Genomic DNA, 14,482 nt, shown 5'->3' on the forward strand with positions numbered 1-14,482 from the left:
AATTTAATAAAAGATGCAAATTAAAATAATAGGTCACTTTACATTTCCCCTTGTTGACAAAGATTTTAAATAATGGTAATTGTGATATAAACTCATGCAAACTCTCTGTAATGCAATTTAGCAAAACAGTATAGTTACATTTTGTCTGATTTTAAATTAAGTGAATTTAAAAGTGGGATAAACATATTAAGAAAATTTTACTTTATGTGCAAAATTTGAGATAATGCAAAGCTCAGTATTTTTTATTTTTTTAGACGGACTCTCACTTTGTCGCCCAGGCTGGAGTGCAGTGGCGGGATCTCGGCTCACTGCAAGGTCTGCCTCCTGGGTTCAAGCCATTCTCCTGCCTCAGCGTCCCAAGTAGCTGGGACTACAGGCACTCGCCACCACGCCCAGCTAATTTTTTTTCCAATTTTCAGTAGAGACGGGGTTTCATTGTGTTAGCCAGGATGGTCTCGATCTCCTGACCTCGTGATCCACCCACCTCGGCCTCCCGAAGTGCTGGGATTACAAGCGTGAGCCCGGCCAAAGCTCAGTATTTTTAAAAATTGAAAAATATAGGAAAATTACAGAGCTTTCTAGCCAAGTGAGTTGTAAGCTGTGGAGAAGCAGCATGGCATGCTAGTCATGGATTTGGACTCCAGGGCTAAGCTGCCTGGGTTTAAATTCCAGTTCTGCCATTTATAAACTGATGACCTTGGACAAATTGCTTTCTCTCTCTGTGCCTTGGTTTCTTCATCTATGACGTGAGTGAGACTAATAATAATAACCACGTCATACAATGTCACAAGTATTAAAACAGTTAATATATTTAAGTACTTAGAACACAGCCAAGCATACACAAATATTACCTAGCATTTGTTATGGCGAGGATGAAGATGATGATGGTGGTGGTGATGATGATGATGGTTGTTGCCACATAAAGACACCACATTAGCAGCAAACAACCCACTAACCTTTGTCATTATCCTAAAACTCATGTTGCTGTTAAATGCCAGAACTTATGCAGATGATTTTGGTGGGCATTTGTTATTTTACTAGAATACACAGTAAAAATAGTAGATTATAGTAAAAAGTATTTTTTTAATTTAAATTGTTTGTGTATTGCCAGGCACAGTGGCTCACACCAGTAATCTCAGCCATTTGGGAGGCCAACGCAGGCAGATCATTGAGATCAGGCTGACCAACATGGTGAAACCCCGTCTCTACTAAAAATGCAGAAAAAAATTAGCCAGATATGGTGGTGCATGCCTGTAATCCCAGCTACTTGGGAGGCTGAGGCAGGAGAACTGCCTGACCCGGGAGGTGGAGGTTGCAGTGAGACAAGATGGTGCCACTGCACTCCAGCCTGGGTGACAGAGTGAGACTCCATCTAAAAATAAAAAAAAAATCGTGTATTATAACAATTTTTATTAAATAATAATCCCATGGCTATTGCTAAAATGGTACCCCTAAACCATTCACTTTAAAGCAGAAGTTAGATATTACACAACATTATAAGAAGGGTCAAAAGCCATCATGCTATATTAGGCCCTTTGAAGAAAGTATCAGAATAACGCTGAAGAATATAGAATCATTAAAGCAAAATTAGACTATAGTGGTTCATGATTTATGCACACAAGAATACACTCTCACACACATTCTACATTTATCCCAATAAGAAAATAACTCTTGACAAAATAAAATAAAATAAAAAAATAAAAAAATTATAAAAAAGAAAATCAGTCTTAGATTTGCAGTCTTCAGAAATACTTCCCTCAGATAAAATACAACTGCCTGGTAAAGGCAGATCAATAAACAACAGTCAAGACCCTTTATGTACTAGCATCAAAACGTATAAAGCAATTACTGTAAAAATTTCAAGGAAAAACTGACCAAAAATTACAGTAACACACTCCATATTTTATAAAGTAGGTAGACAGAGACACCAATCATCTATTAGTCTTCAAAAATAGAATTTGTACAAACCATGTGATCTTACCACTCCACCACTTAGTAAAACAATAAATAGTACATCTCAAAGAATGTAGTCAAAGCTGTATTCATCCATGCTTCCATGCTTTCATTAAACAAACAAACAAAAAAAAACAATAAGGAGGTGGAGCCAAGATGGCCGAATAGGAACAGCTCCGGTCTCCAGCTCCCAGCCCCAGCGACACAGAAGACGGGTGATTTCTGCATTTCTGCTTGAGGTACCGGTTTCATCTCACTAGGGAGTGCCTAACAGTGGGTGCAGGACAGTCGGTGAAGCGCACTGTGCGCGAGCCGAAGCAGGGCGAGGCATTGCCTCACTCGGGAAGCGCAAGGGGTCAGGGAGTTCCCTTTCCTAGTCAAAGAAAGGGAAAACAGACGGCACCTGGAATATCGGGTCAGTCCCGTCCCAATACTGCGCTTTTCCAACGGGCCTGGAAAACCGCACACTAGGAGATTGTGTCCCGCACCTGGCTCGGAGGGTCCTATGCCCACAGAGTCTTGCTGATTGCTAGCACAGCAGTCTGAGATCACGCTGCAAGGCGGCAACGAGGCTGGGGGAGGGGCGCCCGCCATTGCCCAGGCTTGCTTAGGTAAACAAAGCAGCCAGGAAGCTCGAACTGGGTGGAGCCCACCACAGCTCAAGGAGGCCCACCTGCCTCTGTAGGCTCCACCTCTGGGGGCAGGGCACAGACAACCAAAAACTCAGCGAGAACCTCCACAGCCTTAAATGTCCCTGTCTGACTGACAGCTTTGAAGAGAGTAGTGGTTCTCCCAGCACGCAGCTGGAGATCTGAGAACGGACAGACTGCCTCCTAAAGTGGGTCCCTCACCCCTGAGCAGCCTAACTGGGAGGCACCCCCCCAGTGGGACAGACTGACACCTCATTCAACCGGGTACTCCTCTGAGACAAAACTTTCAGAGGAACTATCAGACAGCTGAATTTGTGGTCTCACGAAAATCCGCTGTTCTGCAGCCACCGGTGCTGACACCCAGCCAAACAGGGTCTGGAGTGGACCTCTAGTAAACTCCAACAGACCTGCAGCTGAGGGTCTTGTCTGGTAGAAGGAAAATTAACAAACAGAAAGGACATCCACACCAAAAACCCATCTGTACATCACCATCATCGAAGACAAAAAGTAGACAAAACCACAAAGATGGGGAAAAAACAGACCAAAAAAACTGGAAACTCTAAAAAACAGAGCACCTCTCCTCCTCCAAAGGAACGCAGTTCCTCACCAGCAACGGAACAAAGCTGGATGGAGGATGACTTTGATGAGTTGAGAGAAGAAGGCTTCAGACGATCAAACTACTCTGAGCTACGAGAGGAAATTCAAAACAATAGCAAAGAAGTTAAAAACTTTGAAAAAAAATTAGAAGAATGGATAACTAGAATAACCAATGGAGAGAAGGGCTTAAAGGAGATGATGGAGCTGAAAGCCAAGTTTCGAGAACTACGCGAAGAATGCAGAAGCCTCAGTAGCAGATGCGATCAACTGGAAGAAAGGGTATCGCTGATAGAAGATGAAATGAATGAAATGAAGAGAGAAGGGAAGTTTAGAGAAAAAAGAATAAAAAGAAATGAACAAAGCCTCCAAGAAATTTGGGACTATGTGAAAAGACCAAACCTACGTCTGATTGGTGTACCTGAAAATGATGGGGAGAATGGAACCAAGTTGGAAAACACTCTCCAAGATATTATCCAGGAGAACTTCCCCAATCTAGCAAGGCAGGCCAGCATTCAGATTCAGGAAATACAGAGAACGCCACAAAGATACTCCTCGAGAAGGGCAACTCCAAGACACATAATTGTCAGATTCACCAAAGTGGAAATGAAGGAAAAAATGTTAAGGGCAGCCAGAGAGAAAGGTCGGGTTACCCACAAAGGGAAGCCCATCAGACTAACAGCTGATCTCTCAGCAGAAACTCTACAAGCCAGAAGAGAGTGGGGGCCGATATTCAACATTCTTAAAGAAAAGAATTTTCAACCCAGAATTTCCTATCCCGCTAAACTAAGCTTCATAAGTGAAGGAGAAATAAAATACTTTACAGACAAGCAAACGCTGAGTGATTTTGTCACCACCAGGCCTGCCCTAAAAGAGCTCCTGAAGGAAGCACTAAACATGGAAAGGAACAACCGGTACCAGCCCCTGCAAAAACATGCCAAATTGTAAAGACCATCGAGGCTAGGAAGAAACTATAGCAACTAACGAGCAAAATAACCAACTAACATCATAATGACAGGATCAGATTCACACATAACAATATTCACGTTAAATGTAAATGGGCTAAATGCTCCAATCAAAAGACACAGACTGGCAAACTGGATAAGGAGTCAGGACCCATCAGTGTGCTGTATTCAGGAAACCCATCTCACGTGCAGAGACACACATAGACTCAAAATAAAGGGATGGAGGAAGATCTATCAAGCAACTGGAAAACAAAAAAAGGCAGGGGTTGCAATCCTAGTCTCTGATAAAATAGACTTTAAACCAACAAAGATCAAAAGAGACAAAGAAGGCCATTACATAATGGTAAAGGGATCAATTCAACAAGAAGAGCTAACTATCCTAAATATATATGCACCCAACACAGGAGCACCCAGATTCATAAAGCAAGTCCTCAGTGACCTACAAAGGGACTTAAACTCCCACACAATAATAATGGGAGATTTTAACACCCCACTGTCAGCATTAGACAGATCAACGAGACAGAAAGTTAACAAGGATATCCAGGAATTGAACTCAGCTCTACATAAAGTGGACCTAATAGACATCTACAGAACTCTCCACCCCAAATCAACAGAATATACATTTTTTTCAGCACCACACCACACCTATTCCAAAATTGACCACATAGTTGGAAGTAAAGCTCTTCTCAGCAAATGTAAAAGAACAGAGATTATAACAAACTGTCTCTCAGACCACAGTGCAATCAAACTAGAACTCAGGATTAAGAAACTCAGTCAAAACCGCTCAACTACATGGAAACTGAACAACCTGCTCCTGAATGACTATTGGGTACATAATGAAATGAAGGCAGAAATAAAGATGTTCTTTGAAACCAATGAGAACAAAGACACAACATACCAGAATCTCTGGGACACGTTCAAAGCAGTGTGTAGAGGGAAATTTATAGCACTAAATGCCCACAAGAGAAAGCAGGAAAGATCCAAAATTGACACCCTAACATCACAATTAAAAGAACTAGAAAAGCAAGAGCAAACACATTCAAAAGCTAGCAGAAGGCTAGAAATAACTAAAATCAGAGCAGAACTGAAGGAAATAGAGACACAAAAAACCCTTCAAAAAATTAATGAATCTAGGAGCTGGTTTTTTGAAAAGATCAACAAAATTGATGGACCGCTAGCAAGACTAATAAAGAAGAAAAGAGAGAAGAATCAAATAGATGCAATAAAAAACGAAAAAGGGGATATCACCACCGATCCCACAGAAATACAATCTACCATCAGAGAATACTACAAACACCTCTATGCAAATAAACTAGAAAATCTGGAAGAAATGGATAAATTCCTCGACAAATACACCCTCCCAAGACTAAACCAGGAAGAAGTTGAATCTCTGAATAGACCAATAACAGGTTCTGAAATTGTGGCAATAATCAATAGCTTACCAACCAAAAAGAGTCCAGGACCTGATGGATTCACAGCTGAATTCTACCAGAGGTACAAGGAGGAACTGGTACCATTCCTTCTGAAACTATTCCAATCGATAGAAAAAGAGGGAATCCTCCCTAACACATTTTACGAAGCCAGCATCGTCCTGATACCAAAACCTGGCAGAGACATAACCAAAAAAGAGAATTTCAGACCAATATCCTTGATGAACATTGATGCAAAAATCCTCAATAAAATACTGGCAAACCGAATCCAGCAGCACATCAAAAAGCTTATCCACCATGATCAAGTGGGCTTCATCCCTGGGATGCAAGGCTGGTTCAACATACGCAAATCAATAAATGTAATCCAGCATATAAACAGAACCAAAGACAAAAACCACATGATTATCTCAATAGATGCAGAAAAGGCCTTTGACAAAATTCAACAACCCTTCATGCTAAAAACTCTCAATAAATTAGGTATTGATGGGACGTATCTCAAAATAATAAGAGCTATCTATGACAAACCCACAGCCAATATCATACTGAATGGGCAAAAACTGGAAGCATTCCCTCTGAAAACTGGCACAAGACAGGGATGCCCTCTCTCACCGCTCCTATTCAACATAGTGCTGGAAGTTCTGGCCAGAGCAATCAGGCAGGAGAAGGAAATAAAGGGTATTCAATTAGGAAAAGAGGAAGTCAAATTGTCCCTGTTTGCAGATGACATGATTGTATATCTAGAAAACCCCATTGTCTCAGCCCAAAATCTCCTTAAGCTGATTAGCAACTTCAGCAAAGTCTCAGGATACAAAATTAATGTACAAAAATCACAAGCATTCTTGTACACCAATAACAGACAAACAGAGAGCCAAATCATGAGTGAACTCCCATTCACAATTGCTGCAAAGAGAATAAAATACCTAGGAATCCAACTTACCAGGGATGTGAAGGACCTCTTCAAGGAGAACTACAAACCACTGCTCAATGAAATAAAAGAGGATACAAACAAATGGAAGAACATTCCATGCTCATGGGTTGGAAGAATCAATATCGTGAAAATGGCCATACTGCCCAAGCTAATTTATAGATTCAATGCCATCCCCATCAAGCTACCAATGACTTTCTTCACAGAATTGGAAAAAACTACTTTAAAGTTCATATGGAACCAAAAAAGAGCCCGCATCGCCAAGTCAATCCTAAGCCAAAAGAACAAAGCTGGAGGCATCACGCTACCTGACTTTAAACTATACTACAAGGCTACAGTAACCAAAACAGCATGGTACTGGTACCACAACAGAGACATAGATCAATGGAACAGAACAGAGCCCTCAGAAATGATGCCGCATAGCTACAACTATCTGATCTTTGACAAACCTGACAAAAACAAGAAATGGGGAAAGGATTCCCTATTTAATAAATGGTGCTGGGAAAACTGGCTAGCCATATGTAGAAAGCTGCAACTGGATCCCTTCCTTACACCTTATACAAAAATTAATTCAAGATGGATTAAAGACTTATATGTTAGACCTAAAACCATTAAAATCCTACAAGAAAACCTAGGCAATACCATTCAGGACATAGGCGTGGGCAAGGACTTCATGTCTAAAACACCAAAAGCAATGGCAACAAAAGCCAAAATCGACAAATGGGATCTCATTAAACTAAAGAGCTTCTGCACAGCAAAAGAAACTATCATCAGAGTGAACAGGCAACCTACACAATGGGAGAAAATTTTTGCAACCTACTCATCTGACAAAGGGCTAATATCCAGAATCTACAATGAACTCAAACAAATTTACAAGAAAAAAACAAACAACCCCATCAAAAAGTGGGCAGAGGACATGAACAGACACTTCTCAAAAGAAGACATTTATGCAGCCAAAAAACACATGAAGAAATGCTCATCATCACTGGCCATCAGAGAAATGCAAATCAAAACCACAGTGAGATACCATCTCACACCAGTTAGAATGGCCATCATTAAAAAATCAGGAAACAACAGGTGCTGGAGAGGATGTGGAGAAATAGGAACACTTTTACACTGTTGGTGGGACTGTAAACTAGTTCAACCATTGTGGAAGTCAGTGTGGCGATTCCTCAGGGATCTCGAACTAGAAATACCATTTGACCCAGCCATCCCATTACTGGGTATATACCCAAAGGACTATAAATCATGCTGCTATAAAGACACATGCACACGTATGTTTATTGCGGCACTATTCACAATAGCAAAGAGTTGGAACCAACCCAAATGTCCAACAACGATAGACTGGATTAAGAAAATGTGGCACATATACACCATGGAATACTATGCAGCCATAAAAAATGATGAGTTCGTGTCCTTTGTAGGGACATGGATGAAACTGGAAAACATCATTCTCAGTAAACTATCGCAAGGACAAAAAACCAAACACCGCATGTTCTCACTCATAGGTGGGAATTGAACAATGAGAACTCATGGACACAGGAAGGGGAACATCACGCTCCGGGGACTGTTGTGGGGTGGGGGGAGGGGGGAGGGACAGCATTAGGAGATACACCTAATGCTAAATGACGAATTAATGGGTGCAGGAAATCAACATGGCACATGGATACATATGTAACAAACCTGCACATTGTGCACATGTACCCTAAAACCCTAAAGTATAATAAAAAAAAAAAAAAAAGGAAAAAAAAAAAAAAAAAAAAAAAAAAAAACAATAAAAATAATTCCTTTACCAGGTACTTGCAGGAGGCTGAGGTGGGAGGATCACCTGAGCCTGGGAGGTCACAGCTGCAGTGAGCGGTGATCGTGCCCCTGCACTCCAGCCTGGGTGACAGAATGAGACCTTGTCTCAAAAATAAATAAATAAGTAAATAAAATTTAAAAAAGAAAAGAAAGCATTTTATAAAATACAGCACTTATCTTGATTATTAAAAATCTCCCAATAAAATGAGAAGTATACTTCTCTAATAAATATCAGTATCAAATAGCAAGCCAGCAAGTAATAGCACACTTTTTTAAAATACTAAAGCCATTCTCTTCATTTTATTTAAATTTACTTTAAAGACAGCATCTTGCTCTGTTGCCTCCCAAGTAGCTAGAACTACAAGTGCACACCACCATGCTCTGCTAATTAAAAAAAAAAAAAAATTGAAGAGACGGGGGCGGGGGTGGGGGCAGGGGCTGGGGTGGGGGGGTCTCACTATGTTGCCCATGTTGGTCTCGAACTTTTGGCATTAAGCAATCTTCCTACTTCATCCTCCCAAACTGCTGGTAGTACAGATGTGAGCCACCACTCCTAGCCACTAAAGGCATTCTCATTAAAATACACAAGACAAGGATGCCCATAATCACTTATGTTATTTCAGATTATGGTGACAGTCCTGTGTACCTTTGCAATAATGCAAGAAAAGTTAAGTGAGGCACCTAGTGGAAAGGAGACAGACCACATACAATACAGGTGTACATCTATGAAACAAAAAAATTACCAACAACTGAAATTAACAATAGAGTTTTCTACAGTGTCTTATCATACTGGTTACTCAAAATTCAATGGCTGGGTACAGTTTGAGATTATGAAAGCATTTTCCAGATGGATAATGGTGATGTGACTGTACCTAATTCCACTAAACTGTACACTTAAAAATGGTTGAAGTGGTAACTCTTATGTTAAATATATTTTACCACAAAAGAAAGTCAATAACTTGGATTACCTGGAATAAGGCTGTAACTATACAAGCATTCAATGATTATTTGTTAAATATATGAATAGTTCCGAAAAGTTCATGGGGAAAACATACTCATTTACAATAGGGAGGGAAGGCGGGCAGGCGGGCAGGCAGGCAAAGGAAGGGAGGGAGGGAGGGAGGGAAGGGAGGGAAGGAAAGACAAGGATAAGAGAGAGAGGTAGGGAGAGAAAGAGATAGAGACATGACTCACATGAAGCTAAGAATGTTTATTAAGGGACATCAAAAACAACTTGAGTTTTTTTTTTTTAAGGCGTATCATTTTCCTGGATGAAAACATTCAATATTGCAAAGAACTAAAATTTCCCCAAATCAATCTGTGAATATAATTCAATTCCAGTCAAAATATCAGCAAGATTTCACTTTCGGAATTTCACACACTAACTGTAAGGTGCATCTGGAATAACAAATGACTGAGAACATCCAAGAAGATTTTGAACATTAGTAACAAGGAAAGAGGAGGCACATCAGAAATGCATCAAGGGCTATATAATTTCTTTTACTTCCTCCCAGAAGACTAGAAGTTTGGATTCTTCCAGCGTACTCATGGTTGTTCAGAGAAAACAAAGGACATTACTGGAAGCCGCCACCATTTATGTTTTTAAATGAGCAATCAAAAATTTACTTTTTTAAAGAAATATCTTTTTGTTTTGAGACGGGGTCTTGCTCTGTTGCCCAGGCTGCAGGGCAGTGGCATGGTCTCAGCTCACTGCAACCTCCACCTCCCAGGTTCAAGCAATTCTCGTGCCTCAGCCTCACAAGTAGCTGGAACTACAGGTGTGCACCACCACTGCCAGCTAATTTTTGTATTTTTAGTAGAGACGGGGTTTCACCATGTTGGCCAGGCTGGTCTGGAACTCCTGACCTCAGGTGATCCACTCACTTCAGCCTCTCAAAATGCTGGAATTACAGGTGTGAGCCACCGCGCCAGCCAGAAATATCTTAATTTCATAAACTGTGCCAGGATACATCACTGTCTTTAAAACTCAGAACCCAAATCACAGAATATCAAAATATAAAGTTCTGTTATAACACGTTACACTTCACAGAGCATAGCTTTTCATTTCACTTCCAATTGTCATGTATTTTTAAAATAAAATAGATATGTTAAAAGTATGTTTTAAAAAACCAATGTTTTCATAAAAACAAGAACACATAAATCAAGAAAAATGTTTTAAAGGGTGATGGTAATGGTAACAAACCAAGAGATTAATAAACAATAGAAAGTTTACAAACAGCATCTAGCGTATACACGACTTAAGTATATAGTAATTGTAATGTTTTAAGTTACTAGGAAAAGAATAAATTATTAAACATTTGCCATTGAGGGAACTAATCATTTGTGGGGAAAAATAGAGCTATTCCCTAAATCACAGCACACACTAAAATGAATTCCAAATGGATTAAAGAGTTTAATTTGGCTGGGCGTGGTTGCTCATGCCTGTAACCCCAGCATTTTGGGAGGCCTAAGTGGGCAGATCACTTGAGCCCAGAAGTTTGAGACCCAGCCTGGGCAACATGGTGAAACCCCATCTCTACATAACATGCAAAAATTACCTGGGCATGGTGCTGCACACATGTAATCCCAGCTACTCAGGAGGCTAAGGTGGGAGGATCACCTGAGCCCAGGAGATGGAGGCTGCAGTCAGCCTTGATCATGCCGCTGCACTCCACACTAGGCAACACAGCAAGACCTTGTCTCAAAAAAAAAAAGCGTTTAATTTCTTCATACATTTAACAAATATTTACCAACTACAAAATTATAATATTTATATTAAAATTATCATATATATTTACCAAGTACAAAATTATTAATACAAGCAAGATCACTGAGGGGCAGTAAGGACATAACCATGGAGAAAACCCCCATTTATTCCACACTCTTGCAGTTACAGTTTAGCTGAGGCTTAACAGGAGGGTCTGATGACTTCCACAGAACTACGGTTAAGTATCAACGGTCCCATTACAGCTCCTCCAGGATTAAGTAGGGTTTTGCTCTCCACCTTGCATTGCTTTTATCTGGCACACAGAGCCACCAGGTGATAACCCTTTCACTCTTCCCCTTTCCCTTGCTGATAGTACACTGGAGGTGGTTTCCTGCTCCCCTTTAAAAAATATTGGGTGGGGAGGCAATCAAACACCAGGATGTTTAAAATCTAGCTTCTTCAGAATTTATCAGCAGATGAAGACAGAGAGCCACAAGTTCACAAGGTGAAACAGTTCTTCCGGAACAAAGGGCAAAGGTAGCAATAACAGGTAATTTATCCTGCCATGTCTGATAACATTCCCCCCATCAGGGTCAGAATCAACGAGAGGAGAGAGGAGAAATTCTGCTTAAAAATAAATGAATGCATAAGTCAGTCTCTCTGCCTGCTGTCTGTCTCTCTCTCTCTCCCTCTTGGTGGTTGGACTAAGCTGTTACCTGGCAGGTATGGTCTCAGGTGTGGCATGTGGCCAATAAAACTACCTCCAGTTCTGCCTTCCAGTTGTTCTTACCTTAACTGACACGGCAACCACAATGTAGACACCAAAGGTCGAATTGCACAACCAGTTATTTAATTACCCTTGTGATAATGCCACAGAAGTCCAGGATCAAGGAATTCATACAACAGGGGTCAGGTGAGGCTTTCCCGAGAACATCTGAGAGCTCTGAGCAAGAAGCAGGAATTAAATACGCAGAGGGACTCACATAGAGGGTGACGGTGAACGTGTGCAGAGAAGACTTTGTGACTCGCTGTGCGGTTGGGGGAACCGGAGAATGGCCAATGAGGCTGAAGTTCACAGACTGGGTGGGAGAATGAGGTCAGAGGAGACTGCTGTATGTGATGAGGGCAGTGACCATGAAGGGTCCCCTGGGTCATAACGAGCAGGTTCATCTTTATCCTCAGAGCAATGAGAACCCGCGGACAGACAAACCAGAAGGTGATATGACTATGCTCACATTTTGAAAAGATCACTCTGGCTGTAGAGTAGATTGGAAGAAGTCAAAGGCTGGAAGCAAGAAGACCAGTAAATATTCTACTGAAGTGAGATAAAAAATGATGGTATAGGGGACAAAAGCAAGAGCAGAAAAGAACGAGAGTAGTACAGAGAGGTCAAGGTTATTTCCGAGGTAAACCAACAGGAATTGGGGGTTGATCTTCCATGAGGAGGAGGCAGAAGGCAGCAGTCCAGGTGACTTCAAGGTATCTGGTGGTGCCACTCCACATTACGAACATGGGAAAGGGGCCAGGTTTGACAGTAGGAGGGCAAGGACGGAGACAGAGCATGAGCTTGGTTTGGGACTCATGGGTTTATTTGGAGGTGTCTATAAGATAGCCATGGGGAGATGAAGAAAAAGCAGTCGGGTATTTGGTCTTGAGCTCAAAAAAAGGGTCAGGAAGGGAAATTTTAATTTGGGGACCATCAGCTCAAACTGGTCACTGAAATCACACAAGTAGATGAGGTATCCTAGAGGGAATGGAGTGAGAAGATAAAAGAAACCAGAACCAAGTCTTGAGGAACGACAAAATTTAAAGACTGAATTGGAGAAAGATGTTTGTGCAAAGACAACCAAGGAGGAGGAGAATCCGGAAAGGACAGAAGTAACAACTACGGGGTATAGAGTCTGAGAAGCCATGGCAAGAGGCAAAGGAGATCACCTGTCCTCAGTGCTACAGAGAGACCAGGGAAGATGAAGACCAAAAAACAAGATTAGAGAAGAACCATTTTTAAATAAGGAAGAATATTATTCAACCTTTGGCTGGCGTATTAGTCAGCTAAGGCTGCCACAAAATATACTGCAGATTGCATGGCTTAAATAACAAAAATTTATTTTCTCACAGTTCTGGATGCTGGGAAGTCCAAGATCAAGGTTCCAGCAGGGCTAGGTTTCTGGAGAGGGCTCCCTTCCTGACTTGCAGATGGCTACATTGTCCCACCCTGGTCTTTCCTCTGAGTAAGCATGGAGAGACAGAGCAAGCTCCCAGGTAGCTCTTCTTGTAAGGGCAGGAATCCTATGGATCAAGACCCCACACTTATGATCTGATTTAGCCTTAATTATCTCCTTATAGGCACGGTCTCCAAATGCAGTCACACTGGGGGTTGGGAATTCAATATATGAATTTTAGGGGGACACAAATGAGTCCATAGCAGATGAAAAAGTCCCTTCTAATCATGAGGGGTGAGTAAAAAGCAAAAATCAAAGCAGGCCTGGTGTAGTGGCTCATGCCTGTAATCCCAGCACTTTGGGAGGTAGAGGCAGGCAGATCACTTGAGGCCAGCAGTTCAAGAGCAGTCTGGCCATCATGGTGAAACCCCATCTTTACTAAAAATACAAAAATTAAATGGTCATGGTGGCATGTGCCTGTAGTCCCAGCTACTCGGGAGACCAAGACAGGGGAATTGCCTGAACGTGGGAGGCAGAGGTTGCAGTGAGCTGAGATGGTCCAGCCTGGGCGATGAAGTGAGACCCTTACTCGGAAAAAAAAAAAAAAAAAAAAAAAAAAAAAAAAAAAAAAAAAAAAAAAAAAAAAACGGGAAAACATTGAAATATGTGACCATATAAAATGTTAACTTTCTATGTTTTATAACTTCATAACAGAATCATGGCATGTTCTGGTTTTAGCGTTCTACTGTGTAACGCATATCCCCCAAACTTAGTAGCTTACAAGAATTTTATTGTGAGCACATATTCTGTGGGTAATTATTTTGGATTGGGCACAACAGGATTGGCTTGTTTCTGCTCCATGACATCTGTATCCTTATTGAGAATACTCAAAGGGTGCATATGACTTGATAGGTAGGGGCTGGAATCATGTAAAGGTGGCTTTATTCATATCTCGCTGGTGATGCTGCCTGTGGCTGCGATCACAGCTGGGAATGTCAACTAGAATGCCTACACATGGTCTCTCTGTATAGCCTGGGCTCCTTACAGCATGGCCACCTCAGAATAGTCACACTTCCTGTATGGCAGGTTAGGGTACCACAGGAGAGTGCTCCAGCGAACAAGGCAGAAGCCGCACACATTTTCTTACCTAGGCTTAGAAATTACAAGTTGAGTCTCAGGCCTGCTCAGATTCAAATGGAGGTGACATCAACTCACCTCTCTAGGGCAGAAGTGTCAAGACCATCTTTGGAAAATACAATCTGCCACATAAGGTAAATGAAAAACTTGAAAATT

The sequence above is a fragment of the Symphalangus syndactylus genome, chromosome 11, assembly GCF_028878055.3.
Source record: "Symphalangus syndactylus isolate Jambi chromosome 11, NHGRI_mSymSyn1-v2.1_pri, whole genome shotgun sequence".
Classification (NCBI taxonomy): Eukaryota; Metazoa; Chordata; class Mammalia; order Primates; family Hylobatidae; genus Symphalangus; species Symphalangus syndactylus.